An 18908-nucleotide genomic window follows, 5' to 3' on the forward strand; every position below is an offset into this window, starting at 1 on the left:
GCTGTGTAAATTGCTGCCAGTGCGGCAAGTTCAAGTTTCCCTGTTTGGAACTTTCTGGGCTTTTCCCCAGTGTTTTCAGCCTCACATGGAGGACCTGAGGTTGTGGAGAGCTGACTGCCCTTGGCATGCCTGGCTAAGAGCAGCTTCTCAGTGGGTGTCCGTGGATGGCCCTCCTGGGCCCCTGAGCAGCCTCCCCTCTGATGACAGCGTGGGCTCCTGCCGGCTCCCCTACCCGCCTCTCCTGGTGGCTTCTGCAGTATTACCGCCTTGTGGTTTTAAACAGCCTTTTCCTGGTTATAATGAGGTTACACATCTTTCTATAAATTTACCGGCCATTTGGATTCACTGTTTTGTGAAGTGCCTGTATTTTATATTAGTTTTAAAAAATTTATTCATAGACTTTTTTATATGTTCAGGACACAGGTCCTTTGTTGGTTATATATTTTTCCACTTTCTCTCCCCACTTTGTCGTGCAGTTTCACTGACACAGTGGGTTTTCTTTCTTTTTTTCTTTTTGTCTTTTGAATGAAGAGAAGTTCTTTTTACTTTTATTTTTTGGCCGCACCACACGACTTGTGGAATCTTAGTTCCCCGACCAGGACTTGAACCCTGGCCTTTGGCATTGAAATCGCAGAGTCCTAACTACTGGACTGCTGGGAAAGTCCTCAGACATTCTTAAGTTTATTGTGGTTAAGTTTATTACTGGGAATTATACTTAATTCCCAGTGATCAAGTTAAAATGTGAGTTTTCAATTTTATTTTAAAAACTTTGTGGAAGTTTTCAGACATATGCAAAAACAATGTTGTAATGAACTCTCCATGTTCATTACCACGTTTAATGATGGTCTTCATTAAGATTGTTAACTCGATCGGTGGTACTGGTTTACATTTAAAAGACATGAAGGAACTTGCTTTGAACACATATGCTTATGTTGGCCAGATATCATGGCTCTTGCTGAAATGTGACATAACAATTTATGACACATTTCTTTTGGAACAGAAAGGGATCAAGTGTCAGTGTACAGCTTTTTAAAGTTGGTGATGCTCAGAGGCATCTAATAGTCCTAACCAGCTGGGTGTTAAGCAAGGCCGTGGATCTCTCCACAGCTTCAGAACCTGGGGTGGAATGGCCCTTCCTTCTTTCTTCCCTCCCTCCCTTTCTCTCTTTCTTTCTGTTTTTCTTGTACTTGAGTCAAAATACACGTCGCTTGCTTTGCAGTGTTCGTTTAATGCTCCCGATAGCAGTGTGTCTTTTTTTTTTTAAAACTTAGTCATTAGGATGGAGAAGCAGCATGAAGCTTTAATAGAGCAAAACTCATCAGAGAAACGTGCTTAGTATGTTAGTCCTTTTCAGGAGATGCTTTTGTTAAACATTGAAGAGATAGAGAAGAACATGTGTGAGGTGTGAGTAAGCTGTGGACCAAGAGTGCTCTGACCTCCCAGAGAAAGGTGCCCGAGGCCACAGAGGTGCCGGCCGCTCTGGGGGAAGAGGCCGAGGCAGGAACATGTAAGCTCTGAGGGCATCTAGGCTTCTGTCTGTGCCCAGGACTCGGCCCTGCTGTTGTGGTGCGAAAGCAGTCGTGAACTCTGGGCAAAGGGGTGAATGGTCTGTGTTCCAGTACAGTTTTATTTCTGGACCCTGAAATTTGAATTTCATGTAATTTCACATGCAACAAAATGTTATTACTCTTTTTTTAAAATTTAAGTTTACTTTTGGCTGTGTTGGGTTTTTGTTGCTGTGCAGGTTTTTCTGTTGTAGAGTGTGGGCTCTAGAGAACAGGCTCAGTGATGTGACTCCCGGGCTCTAGGGTGCAGGTTCAGTGGTTGTCACTCCTGGGCTTAGTTGCTCTGAGGTATGTGGGATCTTCCTGAATCAGGGATTGAACCCCCGTCTCCTGCATTGGCAGGAGGATTCTTTACCACTTAGCTACTACGGAAGCCCGTTATTATTTTAATAATTTATTTAATCATACGCAGTTAAAAACCGTTCTTAACTCATGGGCCGTACAAAAACAAACGATGCAACCACCCTGGTTTAGAGAAGAAAGCTAGCCTGGCAGCTGTGGGCCAGCTGCAACAATGGAGAATCCCCTCCCGCCCTGAGCCCACCTGTTCCCTACCACGGCCCCCTCTTACTTTGTAAGCCTGTGTAGCCGTCTTCCTTCAGCCTCCTGAGCTACCACCTCCTTCTTCAAGCCCTGCTACCACTGTTATTTTACTCACCTTTATTTTCTTTGTCACTTGACTGTGACAGAAGATCTGAGAGCAAAACGTTCACTACTGTATCCCCAACATTTAAAACAGCGGTCACTGAATGAATATTGCATTTATCATTTCTTTGTGTCAGTTTTGTTTGTGTTGAACTCTCTACTAGGGAATCACACTGCATTTGTTTTTCTGCGACTGGCCTTCTTTCCGCTCAGCACTGTGGTTAAGACCTGTTGGAGGGCTGTCCGTGGTCAGTGTTGGTTCACTTTCTCTGTTGTGTAATGTGGTCTCCAGTTGATGGGCATTTGGATTGTTTCCAGCCTCTACTGCCCACGTGCGTGGATGTCTCGCCTGCCCACGTGGGGTGTGATGCCGGTTCTGGCTGGCCAGCCTTCAGCTTGCCTGCTTCCTGCCAGATTGCTCTCAGGGTACCCTGCCAACTCTCATCCCACTGATGCAGGGAGGTGACTCCTGGCTGCTCTGCATTCTTGCCAGTGCGCTGTAGTTGATTCTGCCTTCTTCAGTTTTGCCGTTCTGGTAGTTATGTAATAGTATCTGTTTGTGGCTTTACATTGAATTTCTCTTTGTACTAATTAGGTTAATAATCTTTTAATATATTGGTTATATCTCTTTCTTATGAAGAGAAGACATTGGCCTGATTTTCTTCTTACGTTTTTCTTATTGACTAGTAGCTGTTTTACATGTGTGGATTACTGTCCTTTGTCACTGTAAGTTGTGAATATATTTTTCCAGTTTGTGTTTTATCCTTTTGAGATGTCTTGGAACTAAGGTTCTTAATTTTAACATCGTTGATTCTATCAGTCTTTTTCTTTATGATTAGTTTTTTTGTCTTATTTAAGGAATTTTTCTTTACTGAAGGATTACAGTTTGATATGAGATATTTTTATTATTTATTCATAAAGCATGTATTGTTCCATTCAGTAAATATGTTTGATATTTAGGTGTTTTTTCTTTTTTTTTTTGGCCATGCCACACGTCTTGTGGGATGTTAGCTCCTCCACCAAGGGTGCAGCCGAGGCCCTTGGCAGTGAAGGTGCCAAGTCCTAGCTGCTGGACCACCAGGGAAGTCCCTGTGTTTTCTGACTTCCATAAAGATTCCTTTGATAACTTATAATTTATTTTAGTGTTTGATAAATTCCAAATGAATGACTATTCTTTGATGTACCTTGCTGTGATTTATTTCTAAAATGGGACTGTAGTAAGAAAATGTGTTCTGTATGGAACCATGTCTTTGAAATTAATGTTATCTTTAATAGATCCATGTGTGCACTCAGTTGCTTCAATCATGTCTGACTCTTGGTGACCCCGTGGATTGTAGCCCCCAGGCCCCTCTGTCCATGGGGTTCTCCAGGCAAGAACACTTGCGTGGTTGCCATGCCCTCCTCCAGGGGGGTCTTCCCCACCCAGGGGTCGAACCTGTGTCTCCTGTCTCCCACTCACGCCACCTGGGAAGCCCAAAATCCTAGTTCAGTTTGGCTGTATCTTGACCCTAACTCTCAAAGTTCTGGACACTTAGGTACATCTCACTTTTGAAAACTCTGGAAACACTTGTTTTATTTCCAGCCTGAAGTCGAGGTGTTAGTACACGGTAGCAGCTCTTGGACTCTGAAGCTTGAGGACAGGTGACTGCCTCGACTGCCAGTTTGTTTCAGCTTAGCCGAGCGGCGGGGGTTCACGCTGTGCCTGCAGCTGCTTCCTTTCAGTGGCATTTGTTAATTAAGCTGTTTAATTTTACCTTCTCAAGACTGAAAGAAAGAAAAGGAAGAAAATTTTAGTTTGTGGTTATAGCAGGGTCTTTTAGCCAAGTGCTTACTTTGGGTATTCATTTCATTTTTGTTTACAAAAAGTAGCATTGACTTGAAAAGTATCAAAATTAAATACTAGGTCAGAAGTTAAATTTTATTCCTCCCCTAATGTCTCAGGTATTGGCAGCTGAGAGGTTTAGGCATCATGGTTTGTGTAGAGAGGCAGCTCTTTTAGCAGGAGTCTCTCATCTGGGAAGCAGAAGGCCTGGGTTCAAATGTTACCCCTATGCCTTTTGTCCTGTGACTTTTGACTAGTTGTTTAGTTTGTCAGAGTCTCAGTTTCAGATAGCCCTTATCTATAAAGTCTAGTGTCTATAATCTCTGCCTTTGCGGGTATGTGTGCGGCTACTTTGTAAAGTGAGGCAAATGTCAAGTGCCAGGATCAGGGTCTTTTTCAGACTTACATAGTGCTGGATCACTACAGGCCTAGCCTTTCCACTCACATGTTTCCCTGGCTGCTTCTTGAACGGGTCAGTTGAACTCATTTGTTTGTTTAGCATTTGTGAACCCCTGCCTGTGCCTTGTGCAGCACTGAGCCCTGGTGATGCAGGTGGGTGGCGTGGGGCGGGCTCAGGTCAGCGATGGGCACGGCCGGTGCTCCGAGGGCCGAGGATGCGGCCCCAGTGCCGGTGAGGCTCCGGTGTCGGCAGACTTTCTGTTCAAGGCCAGGCAGTGGATGCCTCAGGCTTTGCAGGCCACAGATGGCCTGCCACATATTTCTTGAATTTTCCTCTTACAAAGGTCAAAAATACATTCTTAGCGCAGGGACCTTACAAAACCTGGCTGTGGACCAGATGCATTGGCCTCTGCAGGTGTCTGAAAGGATCTGTAGGAGTTCAGTGGAAAGTGGGAAGCAGGAGCGCCCTGTGCAGAGGCGTGGAGGTGTGAGGGCCGCAGGGGTGGAGTGGGCTGTTCCTGTCAGATCTGGAGCTCAGCACGGGCTGGGGAGGAGGGCGGTGAGCTTGGTGTGGAAGGCAGGATGTTTGCACTTGCTTCTGATCCAGAGCAGATGTGTGGGGCGGGAGGAGGCTGGGACGGGATGAGCGCTGTGGCCCTACAGAGATGTGCTCTGGAGGGGAGGCAGGAAGCAGGCGCTTGTCACTCAGGAAATGGCTGCCCAGCTGGCTCACTTGGAGGGGAACCGGCGGAGGGCAGGGTTCAGTTTCAGTCTGCGCTCCTTTGATCATATAATGATGTGGTACAAATAAGTGAGGAAAGCCTCGATCGAGGGTGCAGCTGAGTAGCTGGAAAGAAGGGGGTGATTTGAAGTCGTTTTCTGAGTTAATCTCTGGGTCCCGACCAGGCGCATGGCGTGGCCGGGCGGCAAGAGGGGTCCCAGGTAACTCTCCTGAGGTGACCCGCTCATGAAGCTCTGTTTGCTCTGAAATACGAGCAGCCGCGGTAGCTTTGAGGAGGAAACATTCTTTCCTGGGTCCATGAGCCCCAGAAATTAAGTTGTAAGCAGAATTGTGTGTTTTTCCCTGCAGAAAGAACTTCAGGGCTCTTGGATTACTAAGGAGGAGCCCAGCACCCAGGGGAGCCACTTCTTAATAGATTGTATACATCTGGCGCTCCTCAAAGGTTTAGGCTAATCATCCGAATCATGGTTTTACTTTCCATGTAATACATCGCAAACTGCCAGGTAAACCCCAAATGCATGCAGTCCCATTAGACTCCATATAGAGCCATCTCAACTGGCTGTTAGAATGTTCCCCCACCTCTCCTCTCCTCCAGAGACGGACAGCAAGACATGTATTTGGTACATAGGAGGCCGACCAGGTGTGTGGGACTCTGACAGGCACAGAATGTTTTCAGCACGCTGTTGTAAGGTGGGCAGAGCTGAAGTTTACAGTTAGGCTTCTCTTCATAGTCACATGCCTGTGAGAGGTGGGCACGTGTCCCTTTTAAGTAGGATTTGCCATTACCAAAATTGAGGGTAGTTTCTACCTAGGAATGTGTGACCTCAGGCCCAGCTAAACTGCGGCAGCCTCATCAGGCAGGAGGTGCCGGGGTGCAGAGGTGACTTCCTGGGAGCTGTGCGTGGCCCTGGCCTTTCCTCTGGTGAAGTTCACCCTTTACTGTGTGAAGCCTAATTATCGTTAGACAAGTTAATTATTTCTGTCATGACTAGGGAGTTCAAGAAATTACTGCTTTTAGGGATACGATATATGTTGCAACCACATGTGGTATAATTTACTACAAAACTAGAAAATCAGAATTTCTGCTCCTAAGTGAAGATGTCTCCAAAAGTGTGCCACACTTGACACCTGTCCTGATGTTTTCCTTTGGAACTTGAATAAAGATCAGGAGTCATGCTGGGAGATAGCTCATTTTTAGAATCAGAATTTTAAAATATTTTGACAGGTTGTAATGAAGTGCTAAAATCATTAAGGTAAAATTAAAATTTATTAGGAATAAATGTAAAATGGTAGACTTAAATCAAAAAGAAAATCAACGGAGAAGGTTGAGGGTGGGTGAAATATGTCCTAACTGTTCCTGTGTGCAGAAGACGGGGTGGTGGAGGATGTTGGTTGACTAAAACCGGGATTGTCAAGCTTTTATGTGAATGGGCACATGAGAAATAGTTTAGGTTTTCCAGACTAATAGACAAAATCAAGGATATTATGTAAATACTTCTATAACAAGAGAGAACACAGAATTTTTTTCTTGGACAGAATCCAAATTGTAACTGAGCATGATTTTTTATGATATCGGTCCCCTGATGAGAGAATGGGATTCTCTTTCAGGGGCGGAAGTGGAGCGGAGGGTAACACTTTTTTAAATTGAGTTTTAAAGCTAGTGCTGCCTGTCATCAGAGTCAGTCACACATGTTTGTCTCCTAATGCTGATCTAACAAGGAGGTATTTCATCTTTGAAAATGTCTTTATGCCGATCGGTGCTCTCAGATCCTGATACCGTGCAGGAGTATATCATTTTAATTGAGCATATTCATTACTTGGAAGGCATTTATAGAATTCTCTTAGATTCTTCTTGATATTTGCCTTTTAGCGTGTTGTCGTATTGCAGATTAATCACTTCCGGTTGATGGTTGGAAGGGGGGGCCTCAACTGCATAGTTAAATGGATTTTGAAATATGTAAATTTTCATTATACTTGCATCAAGGTTCAAAAAATGCTGCTGGAACTGTAGCTTAAACTCAGAAAATATATCTGCTGTGAATTTGTGTGGGAATGGAAATCTCACTTCTCATAACTTCTGGTAGCTTGGGGAGTGTGTAAAGAAGCGTGGTGTTCCTTGTGATTCAGATGTTGGCTGTCATTGAAATGACTTTACTGCAGTAGAAGGGCCTCATATAAGCAGCCTTGGAATTTTAGGTTGGGTTCATTAAGAAATGTTATCAAGTCTTTTGTGCATGCTAAATAGCTTCAGTTGTGTCCAACTCTGCGACCCCATGGCCTGTAGCCTGCCAGGCTTCTCTCTTCGTGGGATTCTCCAGGCAAGAATACTGGAGTGGGTTGCCATGCCCTCCTCCAGGGGATCTTCCTGATGGAGACATAACCTGTCTCTTAGGTTTCCTGCATTAGCAGGTGAGTTCTTTACCACTAGCGCCACCTGGGAAGCCCTTAGCCAGTCTTTAGTTAAAGCTAATTTCATTGACTACAGTGTTCAGTAATAGTAGTAGTCGACAGAGGGTCTCTTTCAGAGCAATTTCAGTCATGCTTCTGAGGTCAGCAAGTCACAACAAAACCTACCCCAAACTGCTAAACTGCTGTGTGGAAGGACAAGTCAGACTCTTTCAGTGAACTTTGCTGTTGATGCTGCTGGTTCAGCAACACACAAGAGATTAGAAAACTTTGCACAGGGTACCTGCAGATGAAGAACCCAGTGAATAACTGTAGTTGAAATAACCATGTTTAAATGCTTTAAACATCCTAACGTTTTCACGATCTTTGTAAATTTGTCCAGCCAGCCCTTTTCCTGCTTCCCATGTACTTTCAGTCAGCATTTGTATTCTGCTTCAGGTAATACTAAATTTAGTGTTTTGTCCAGTTCTTTGAAAATATTCTCCCTTGTAGTCCACATACATTGTTCTTGGAAGCCAGTTCCTCAGGACCATCGACTCCTTGAGTAACATTTGTTGACAAGCAGCCAAGGAAAGCCCCCAGAGTTGTTTGCCTTGTTCTGTGACTGACTGTTGATGCTGTTTCCTGCACCCTCAACTCTGAGCATCTGTTCTTACTGATAGTCCTGAGCAGGTTTTTCCTCAACACATTTCTCTGGCCGTGCGAACATCGGTGTAAACCGAGGAGCCATCTAGGATTGTGAGCAGAGGCGTAGTGTGTCTGACTGAGATGCCGAGTCACCTACTGTGTTGAGAACAACCGCTGGGGTGGCTGGGGCAGGCGCAGGGGTCCTCTGTTCCGCGCTTTTCCTGCTCGGGTGAGTGATGACGGCAGCTCAGGTCGGCATAGTGCTGGGGGCCATGGCACCAGGGGCAGTTTCTGGGCATGTTCTGCAGGAAAAGCCGACACGATTGGGTGGGGAGTGTGGGAGGAAGGGTCAGGGGTAGTGTCCACTGTTTGTGGCCTTGGCCGTTGGAAGGCAGGGCTCATAAACGTGGAGGACTGCACAGGAGGTTCGTGAGGGAAGATCAGGCCTGAGCTCTGTTGGGCATTTTGAGCAGTTCCCTTGGGCAACCTTTCGCTTCTTTGAGCAGGCTTGCAGCTGGTCCCAGATCCAGTATATCTGTCAGGGTTTGGTCAGGAACTCAGAAGCCACTATAGACGTTTTCTCAACAGGAATTAGAATCCATCACTTGTGTTGGAAGGGCTGGCAGGGTCAAAGGTCAGGGAAGCAGCCCTCACACTGAGTGCGTCCCCGGGTTCCTCTGGGCTCAGCGGTGATATGGACAGTTGGTGCTGCTGCCACTGAACTCAGTGTGTTGAGGCAGGTGGTTCTTGGAGTCTCTCTCTGGGGCAGCTGAAATTCTCTTTGGAACGTACCTGAGGTCTTGGCTGCCATATCAACCTGCAGCTATGCTCCTGCCCACAGCTGCCTCTGGGGAGTACTTTTCTCCTTCATCTTATCAGTCTTGCAAGAGTTTCCTCCAGCCCTGAATTGGGGCAGGAAGCAGTTCTGGCTTCTCTGTGGTGCTGGGATGCAGGGTGACAGCAGTCAGTCCAGGATGACAGCCAGGCAGCAGGTCTGAGCGAGAAACACACATTGTAGAGCTGTTGGCAGGAGACAGCACTTCTGTTCAGCTTGCCTGAGAGGTAAGCTCGGCCAGGAGGAGAAAGGACAGCACCTTGGGGGCTCTAGAATGGACTGGTTAGAGTGAGCAGGAGCCATCTGAGCACTGAGAAGAAAGTGGGGCAGTCTGTTGGTGGTGTTGTGAGTGTTGGTTTTTCAGAACTTAGTAACTTCGCCTCTTATTTCCTGTTACTGTGTTCACTTAGTGCTTAGTACAGATGGATGGCAAACCCTGTGTTCAGCCCTGGCGCAGATGCCCGAGACATGGCATGCCTACCTGTGAGCAGCGCCACCGTGCAGTATTAGAGTATTTTTGGCTAGAAAATTAGTTTGAAGCGTAAAGAAGCTTTTGTTTGCCCAGATGATTTTCATAATATATTCACATTCTTTATATATTTTTGGTTTTTAGAAAGTTGGTTCTGACCTTTTTTTTTTTTTTTTTTTTTAAGAATACAGGTTCCAGCTTGCCTAAGTATGAAACTGTTGGTAGACTGAGCTTAGAGGAAGGGCGATGCACATGAAGAGGTTGTGTATTTTGGACATTGGAGACCTTCACAGTTAACTCACATTATTGCAGTGTTGTGGGTTAAGAAACAGTGGGTTTGGGCCTTATTTAACACTTAGCATCAAAAAGACCAATTCTCCTCCAGGGGTGCAGCCTATATGTTCGATTTGAGCCAACTAGAATTTGTCAGTGTCGTGTTGAATGTTACTGAGCTTTAGGAAGAATTCTCTGTCGTGGTTGCTTTGGAAAGCCCAGATCTTGTTCATTGTTTTAACAGTAAATTATCTGGTTACTTTGGGAAAGCAGAATAGCACCATCAGTTTTAAGAGTGCTGGTAAGCTAGTTTTGAGCTTCCCTTGTGGCTCAAACGGTAAAGAACCTGCCTGAAGTGTAGGAGACCCAGGTTTGATCCCTGGGTCGGGAAGATCCCCTGGAGAAGGGAATGGCAACCCACGCCTGTATTCTTGCCTGGAGAATCCCACTGACAGAGGAACCTGGTGGGCTACAGTCCATGGGGTGGCAAAAGTCAGACACGACTGAGTGACTAACACTTTCAAGCCAGCTAACGCTTGAATCCTGATTGCTCCCTTGCTTGCTGTGTGACCTGGAGAATTTAATTCGTTAAGACTTAGCTTTCTTATGTGTAAAATGGGAACACTGATAGTAACCAGTTAGGACTGTGAGGAGCTGGTACTTGCAAAATGCTCAGGAGAAAGGCTGAAACTAACTGTATGATGATCAGGCTTGATTCTGAGGCTTAGTGAGAGGTGGGTGTCAGAAAGCTGGCCAGGTTGGATTGTGCGTTGAAATGAGAACAAGATGAGCAGGGTGGTAGAAGGAAATATTTTACCTGTTATTGAAACGTAGGTTTAGAGTGTGTGACTGGTGGAAAATTTTAGTTCACATTGTTAGAAAGGGAAAGGGGTTCAGAGTATCCCAGGTGTCTGTTTATACCCATCTTAAAACACCTGTTCGTGCCAGAAAGGTGTAGCTTATCCACCTTACAGCCATCTTCAGGGACCTGGTAGTATATTTTATTATATAATGAGGCAAGTTTAGTTTCTCTTTATCTGTCTGGAGCAAAAGATTTTACTTATGCGTTTTAATTATACAGCTTGGGAAATGTTTGATTTTCTGCTCTTATTGAACTAGTTCAATTTTTATGCTTATATTTTATCAGTTTTGTATGTTTGCTAAGATGCAGAGCTTCATATTCTTAATAAAGATAGATTAGCTCACGGGATAAATAGGAGTGCGGGCACACAGCGGGCGCTGAGTCGCTCACTACTAACATGACAAGTGAACAGCCCTCCGGTGATAAAATGGAATGTTGTTACCTACTTGAATTCTCCTTACAATGAAACAAAGAGCAGTTGTAAAGCACTCAAAAGTCAGTGCATCCATTCATTTATTCATGCATTGTCACTCAGGCATCAAGCATATGTTTATTGATTAAGTGCTCTAGGTGTTTGATACAGTGTATATTATCGGGGTATACAGTGGGGAACAAAAACCAGACCTGGGGAGTAACTGGGATGTTTTGCCTTTCACAGCAAGGAGAAGAAAGACAGTTGCAGGAGACTTGCATTTTAATGAATGATGTTTTCAGGTTTGTACTCCTTTAATAGAAAAGAAGCACGCCCCCCCCCCCCCCCCCCCCCCCCCCCCCCCGCAAAAAAAAAAAAAAAAAGCAGAGAGCTTCTAAAGAGCACATGGGTTTTTTTACCTCTTGCAACCAGCTGGAGTCAGAACTTCACTCTGGCTTTATTTAATAGTGCGTAGGTCCTGAGGCTGTAGAGTTGAAGGAGGCTGTCTTGCTCCTAGAATCTCGTATTTGAGTGGAGGGAGGGGCCGACACATGGGGTCGGATTTGACATCCACACTAGTGGGTGACCCCTTGTGGCTCAGATGGTAAAAGGGTCAGGAAGATCCCCTGGAGAAGGGAATGCCAACCCACTCCAGTATCCTTGCCTGGACAATTCCATGGACAGAGGACCCTGGCAGGCTACAGTCCATCAGACTGTAGAGAAATCAGACACGACTGAGTGACTAACACACACGTGTTAAACCAGAAGCTACACCCCAAGGGTGCTTGGGTGCAGAACCGTGTCTCTGCTGTTCACTGATGTGTGCTCCAGTGCCTGGTGCTGTGCACGGCACGTCAGTGACTCCAGAGGCCCCTCTGGTGAGTGACAGGACTGGGGGAGCGCAAGAGAGGGGCGTGGCCCCCTCCAGACACGCTCCTGTTCAGTGCGGGCAGGAAGGCCCCGGTGGACGGACTGCCGGTGGCACAGAGGTGTGAGGGAGGGCGCACGTGCTCTGTAAACTGAAGTAGCTTAACTTCGCCCGAATGTAGCCTTCTTCAGAGACACCGATGAAAGATGTTAGACTCTGGAGAGTTAGACTGGGCTTGATCCAGAAGGGTCTCAGGCCCTAAATACAGGAAGCACGTTCCCACTTCAGGTCGACACTTCATATTACACGGCACACGCCGTGTCAGAAAAGCTCCATTGTGTCTTGGGGTCCCATTCTGTTAGTGGTAGCTGGAGTACTGAAATTCTGTGAGCCACTGGTGAACTTTTCATCTTTGGGGGAAGATGAGGATATAGGATAAATAATTGTTTTCTCAGGAATAAAAATAGTCTAAACTCTTGAAGGACAGGAGTCTTCTATTTCTATGTCTTGATTTCTAGTTCCCTGGAGGAATGCCAGGTGTGTTGAGTAGATTCTCAGTATGTGAATAAACGAAGAACACCCTTGGCTCTTGTGCGCACTGTTGTAGCGAGCGTTGTGGTGGGTTCTGGAAGGTGACAGCTGAGAGATGGCCTTTGGCAGGTCTCCAGGTGAGCGCGGGGCAGAGGAGCGTGGGTCACTGACGACAGGACGAGGGTGAGTGCTGTGGACAGACCACAGGGAGTGCGAGGGGTCATCGCCCCCCTCGGAGCACTCAGCCCCCGGGTTCTTAGTTCTCTTTATACCTGCTGCTTATTTCCACATCCTCTGTGGCAGCCTTTTAGTAAACCTTCCACAGAGTCAGGCACACGGACTCTTCATGTCCTCTTTCTGGGCTCGGCTTCCTGGAGGTCTCTGTTCTCCCGTGTTCTCAGCTGGCTGTTCTCGTGCCTTCCCTGCAGCGTTGCCCCGGTCGTCCTTTGCTCTTGCCCTTCGGCTTCTCTCCAGGGTTGGGTTTCATGTTTGGGGTACCCTTTGTCTTCGTCTTCCTTGACTGACTTCTTTGTCTTGGTCGACCACTGCGTCCAGAGGTGAACCACTTGAGAAGGATGATCGGGGTCTTGGGCGGGGCCGGGCCGCCTCCCACCTTCCCTCCTCCTGAGCCTCTCTGCTCCGACTGTCCTCCTCTCCTGGCCCACAGGAGCTCCTGTTCTGGAAGCTCCTTCCACCGTCAGGTCCTTGCTGAAGCTCCTGTTCTCCTGTGATTGCCTCCTACTTCGTTATGCTTACATTTTGGGGGAGGACCTTCTCCAGTGGCCTCCTGAGGTAGGACGCTTGGGGCAGAAGGTTAGGGCGTGAGCGTGATTGAGGAGGGTGATTAAGGTGTGGCTGGTGTGGAGTTCTGTTGGCATCGCTCTGATCCATTGCTTCCTGTGTTCCATGTTACTGGTTTTCAGTTCAGAAGCTTATTCTAATTTCTTATTCAATGTAACTTTTTCCCCTCCCATCTTTAGAAGCTTGTAGGAATTTAAAAATTCGGCCAGCTCTTTTAAAATGCCATGAAGTGTGGGTTTCTTTCCATCTACTGTTCTGCTCATTCACTGGGGACCTTCATTCTGGTAACTTCATTCCTCAGTTCTGGGAAAAGTTTTTCAAGTGATTGTGCTGATGCTTTTCTCCTTTCTGTTTCCTTGTTCTTTTTTTCTGGAAGTGTTGTTATCCACGAAACTATCTTGGCTGATGTATTTTTCTTATTCTTTCTCTCTAGTATACTTCTGTCCCACCGTCCTTCCCTTTCTTCCTTCATTTTTTTATCCTGCTCTCAGGGAGATGTCTTGAATTTAACTTAACCTTCTTTTTAGTTTTTTGCTTCTGTGTTCATGTTCTTGAATATTCATGAGTATCCTATTTTTGTTTATTGATTGCAGCATCTTCTTACCTCTAGGTTTTTGATTGTAGAGTTTCTGTTTCTCTCAAGTATTTCCTTACCTCCCAATCCTCCAGAACCCTTTCCTTCTGTTTGCCATGGGGAGGGCCTTTTGACTTTTACATCAGGGTATTAGGGGTGGACGATTTGTTGGGGGATCCCCAGTGTATTTTCAGGTCTTTCTTCTTGGTCTGATTATATTCCCCAAGAATATTCTCTAGTCTCTTTCATGTGGAATTCTGACTACAGAAATCTGGGGGCTGGGTGGGTGTGTGAGGGGTGGGGAGCGCGAGGACCCACCGTTGAGTTTTGTATGGTGATGAAGTCCCCCTGTGTGTAGTCCAGCTGGGCAGGGGGCCTTCAGTTGAGAGCCACTCTGCTTTTCCTGGGAGTGGCCATCAGGGATGGGGCAGCACTCGGACGCCTGGGGCTGAGCTTCTGGCTGCGGCTTGAGCAGACTTGCTGCTCCCTGTGGCCAGGCCCTGGAGAAGGCAATGGCAACCGACCCCAGTACTCTTGCCTGGAAAATCCCATGGACAGAGGAGCCTGGTGGGCCAAAGTCCATGGGGTCGCTAAGAGTCGGATAAGACTGAGTGACCTCACTTTCACTTTTTACTTTCATGCATTGGAGAAGGACATGGCAACCCGCTCCAGTGTTCTTGCCTGGAGAATCCCAGGGACGGTGGAGCCTGGTGGGCTGCTGTCTATGGGGTCACACAGAGTTGGACACGACTGAAGCGACTTAGCAGCAGTAGCAGTGGCCAGGCCCTGTCCTGCCCGCCCCGGTGCTGCCTGCTCTGAGCCTTCTGGGACACCCCTGTGGAAGTGGAATCGGGTCTTAGTTTTTCCACTGCTGGCTTAGAACCTGGCTTTCTTGGCCTGCTGAGTCATTTACTATGCTTCCAAACTTTCATAGTTTCTGTTTCCTCCAAGTTTTTTTTTTTTTTCCGTTTTTAAAAAATTTGTTTTCGTCTTTATCTTCCGTGTGAGAAGCTTTTCTCACAGGCTCCAGAATTCTCTTTTTGCCCTGTCAGTTCTGCCTGAGCTGTGTTTTGTTATTCAATTTTTTTTTTAATACCTCTTTAGTATAATTTTAGTGGGAGAGGGTGAAGTAGATGTATATATTGTTGGTGATCTTTCCCTGAGCTTACTAGCTAACTCTGTGTCATATTAATGCATGCTTGTTGATACGTTTTAGTAGTCTCCAGGTTTTCACATGTATTTTCTTGACTGAAATGTAGGTTTGAAGACAGGGACTTGATGGCGTGTTTTTACCCTCATGTGTCGTAGGTGATGAGACTGGCTCTGAGAGGGGTGAACACAGTGGCTCTTTGAAAAAGTGGTGGAGAGGTGGTTTTGTAAATGCATGTTGTCTTTCCTTGTCAGGTTCTCGGTGACTGCTATGGAAAGAGGAAGGAGAAAGGAGGAGTGTTTGTAAGTCATCGTGCGACTTCCTCACGGAGTTTTGGTGGCCTTCTGAACTGTGAGTCTGATTCTCTTGCTACACTTGTGTCTTGGTGTTTTGTTTTGTTTTGATTTTTCTTTCCCCTGTCATAGGGTTTTTTTGACACACAGTGGAAACAAACAAGAGGTAGTGAATTTTGCAGAGAAGGTGGGAGGAAAAATAGAAGTCATTTAGTCCCTTCTATATGTGTACCTTCTGTACTTTATATACCTTTTTGTATATATGGTTAACAACTACAATAACATCACATGGTTTAGAATAGGGCCAACTCTTTGCAAACCCATGAACTGTAGCCCACCAGGCTCCTCTGTCCATGGGATTCTCCAGGTAAGAATACCGGAGTGGGTTGCCATGCCCTCCTCCAGGGGATCTTCCTGATCCAGGGATCGAACCCATGTCTCTTATGTCTCCTGCAAGTTCTTTAGCACTAGCGTCACTTGGGAAGCCCGGGATGGGGTCTGGTACCTTATAATACCAGGATATGCCTGCTGATAGGTCCTCTCCCCTCTCACATTTGCGTCACTGAGGGACAGTGAGGCTACAGGTCCCAGTGCAGAGCTGGGATGCACACTGTGTCTGACTCAGCCTGTGCCCTGTCCTCTGATACCTGGTTCTCAGGGGCTCTGGATTCAGATGGCAGCTTAGCTACTTACGCTTTACTAACTGCCTACACCTGGCTTTCCCATCCAGCAGGGCGTGATGATAGCCCTTCCCCAGGCACAGGAGGTGAGAGGTATGTGACGTGCTCACAGATGTCAGCAGTGGTCACTCCCTGGGAGGGAAGCTGGGCCCGAGAAACTGGGCTCTTTATGATGTGGCCGTTTTTAGCTGTGGGGTTTGTTTCATGCCCCACAGTGGGGAAGTGGTGGAGTTGAGGTTCTATCCCAGTTTGTCTGATGTCTGAGGACTGCTCTCTGGTGAGTCTGGTGGTGAATTGAGGACAGGCAGCCGGAGAAAATGAATGTGTGTCTCCTGGGGTGCTGGCGTTGGTCAGCACTCTGTTGTACCAATATGTTGTGTTGGTAAAAGCCTCATGAACTTGATGGATTCAGACCTCATGACAGTTTATAACTGTGTTGAATTTCACTTTGGCCAGTGTCCTTGTGTTGGATGTCCAGGTGGCAGGGCCCTGGTTAAAGTTTTTCCACTTCCTTCTGAGGGTCGGTTCACTTTCCTGCTTTGTTCCCTTTTCCCCCAAGCAGCTTCTGTCTCTACAGAGGCTAGGTATTAGGGAAGGGAAATTATGTCATGCAGTTTCAATTTCCGAGCAAGGCCCGGAAGTCTTAGTCCTGTTTTTCCAATTCGCCCCGCTCTTTACTGGCTGTGGGAGGAGCCTGGGCTGCGTGCTGTGATGGTGTTGCAGGTCATGAGGTCACAGCCCAGCTCTTTGCATCCCCCTCCATCCAGATGATACGTTTGTTCCTGTGACTGTAACGTCCACTTGTGTGCAAATCTGTTTCTGAGAGTCTTGGAAATAAAAAATTTATTTCACTTCTGCATCTTTTGTTTGATTCATAGGTGGTTTGTACTAAATGCTGAATGAAGGAACGTTTAATGCTTGCCACAAAATAACTTCTTTTAGTAGATCCAAATAAGGCAGAATATCAAGTGTAGCTTTTCAGCAACATTAGAGCTTAAAAATACCTCATCTTGGTACAGGTTCAGCACAGGGGACAATATTTACATGAGGGGGCAATATTTAGTAGAAGGCACTCAGAATTCTTCTTGAAATACGATGGAGCGGAAGAAAGGCCTGGCGGGAGGGCAGTGAGACGTCAGGCAGGCCCCTGATGAGCCAGGGGCCTCTTCCCCAGCTCATTGGAGCTTTTAGCACCAGGACTGCTGATAATCTACTGATTCTGGCTTGTCTCCTCCCCACCAGTATTTGAAAATACTTAAGCCCAGAAAGATAACCGTCTAACTGGTGTTCCTCCAGACAGATGGTCAGACAGTAGGAGTCCGTCTTGCCTCCCCCAAAGTCAGCCTGGAGCTGCGATGCTAAGAGCCAGACCCCCATCCCCCTGAGTGTGCCATCGTGAGCTCCTGGTCCTCCTGGGCCCTGCAGAGCAGCTCTGCTTCTGGAGCTGCTTTGCCAGAGTTGGTTCTTGGTTCTTGTTTGATTTGGTGTGTGTGTTGGAGGGCAGGAACTTGGGATGGAGGTGTTTTGCAACCTTAATTCTAGGAAGGTGCAGAAAAGTTTTGGAGGAGTTGAATCACTGAAATATGTGTGGAGATCATTTTCAGGGTTAACGTTTGTGGGAAGGTGGTAGACAGGAAGGAAGGCTGCCTCAAGACCCTCTGAAGACCCCCATTTTGTTAATAAAGATGTCTTTTAAGCATCAGGACAAGTGAGTACAACTAAGATAGATTGGACTCTGAGTTCTTGGGGCCGTTTACTCAGAAAACCTGTTTTTTAGTGTCTGGAATTCCAGATGTCGTCCTGAGACTTCCCTAGGTGCTAAGCAGGATGGACATGGTTCGTGTTCTTGTGTGACACCGGTTTTGTTGGGGTGCTGACCTCTGCCGTGGGGAGAGAGTGTGCAGAGAGCGCGGGGGTCCGTGCTCACAGGCCCGGGACCAGCCTGGTCGGCACAGGCCCCCAGGGGCTGCAGTGCCCACGTGGACCCCGGAGGATGAGAGTGTGTGGCCCAGCACACAAGTGTTCAAGGAGCGAAAACGTCTCATGCAAAGGCCCAGGCGAGAGAGCTTGGTCTTTGCGGATATGTGAGTGTAGCTTACTTAGAGCAGTGATTGCAGGTGTTGACAGGTGAAGTGTGCGCAGGTGAGGCTGGAGGGTAGTCAGCAGCCTGACTGTGAAGGAGGGTGCGGAACCCAGGTAAGGAGCTGGAGCTTTATCCTGAGGGCTGTGGGGAAGGACGGCAGGGTGGATTTTTGTTAATTCATGTAATTACCAAGATGGTAGCAGGCGAGATCATGCTGGAAGCAGTGGTTCCCTAGCCTCCCCAGCCCCCAGCTCCACTCTGCATCACCCCCCTTTGTAACTGTCTTCCCTTGTGGACTTTCTGGAAGTTACCTCCGAGACGCCGCATTCCATGTGGAACCGTGTCATCTGCGGCTTCAGCGTTGGGTGGTTTGTTCGTTTTCTGATGTGGGGTGTGTGACTGAGCCTAGTGGTGCTGTGCGGAGCACGGGAGAGTGCCTTCCCAGAGGGGCCTGCAGGAGGATAGGAATGGCTGGCTGTAGCAGGGGTGGGTGCTCGAGGGAAGAAAGTGCACAGAGGTGGAGCTGGACGGTGTGGAGACTGCACCCTTCAGAGATGGAAGCAGGCTTCATGGGAAATGTGGCATTCTGATTGTTTAACATTTGTTATACATTTTTAATGTCCCCAAATCTGAGCCTAGGAGACACCAGAACTCCTGAATCCAAGTGATAATCTGAAACTGTTGATTTTGTGTATTGACTCATGGGGAAAAAATCCTTATAGAACACCTGTCACAAAAACTTAATACAGTTGGCATCTGTCTGGCTGTACAGAGCAGTCAGTGGAGCCAGGCTGTGCTATTGAGCTGCTCTGGTTGTCAGGCATGAACAGGGCATTTAAGAAGCTGCTCCGTGTTTGGCTTCACCAGGGCG

At 47.1% G+C, this 18908-nt stretch overlaps 1 protein-coding gene across 17 annotated transcripts in view; it reads left to right on the plus strand.

Moving 5' to 3' along the window:
- Window positions 1-18908, plus strand: part of PTK2 (protein tyrosine kinase 2) — a 192754-nt gene that overhangs the window by 8031 nt on the left and 165815 nt on the right. For 2 of the 17 annotated variants that reach the window (XM_061438484.1, XM_061438486.1), the window contains exons 1-2: window positions 11318-11359; window positions 15236-15332. The exons of 11 other annotated variants lie outside the window; for them this stretch is intronic. The gene's annotated coding sequence lies outside the window, so the exon portion shown is untranslated. Of the gene's footprint in view, window positions 1-11314; window positions 11360-15235; window positions 15333-18908 lie in introns of those variants that run through there. 4 more of the 17 variants (XM_061438477.1, XM_061438481.1, XM_061438483.1 and 1 more) reach the window with 4 other exon arrangements.

Source organism: Bos javanicus, chromosome 14 (genome assembly GCF_032452875.1).
Source record: "Bos javanicus breed banteng chromosome 14, ARS-OSU_banteng_1.0, whole genome shotgun sequence".
NCBI lineage: Eukaryota > Metazoa > Chordata > Mammalia > Artiodactyla > Bovidae > Bos > Bos javanicus.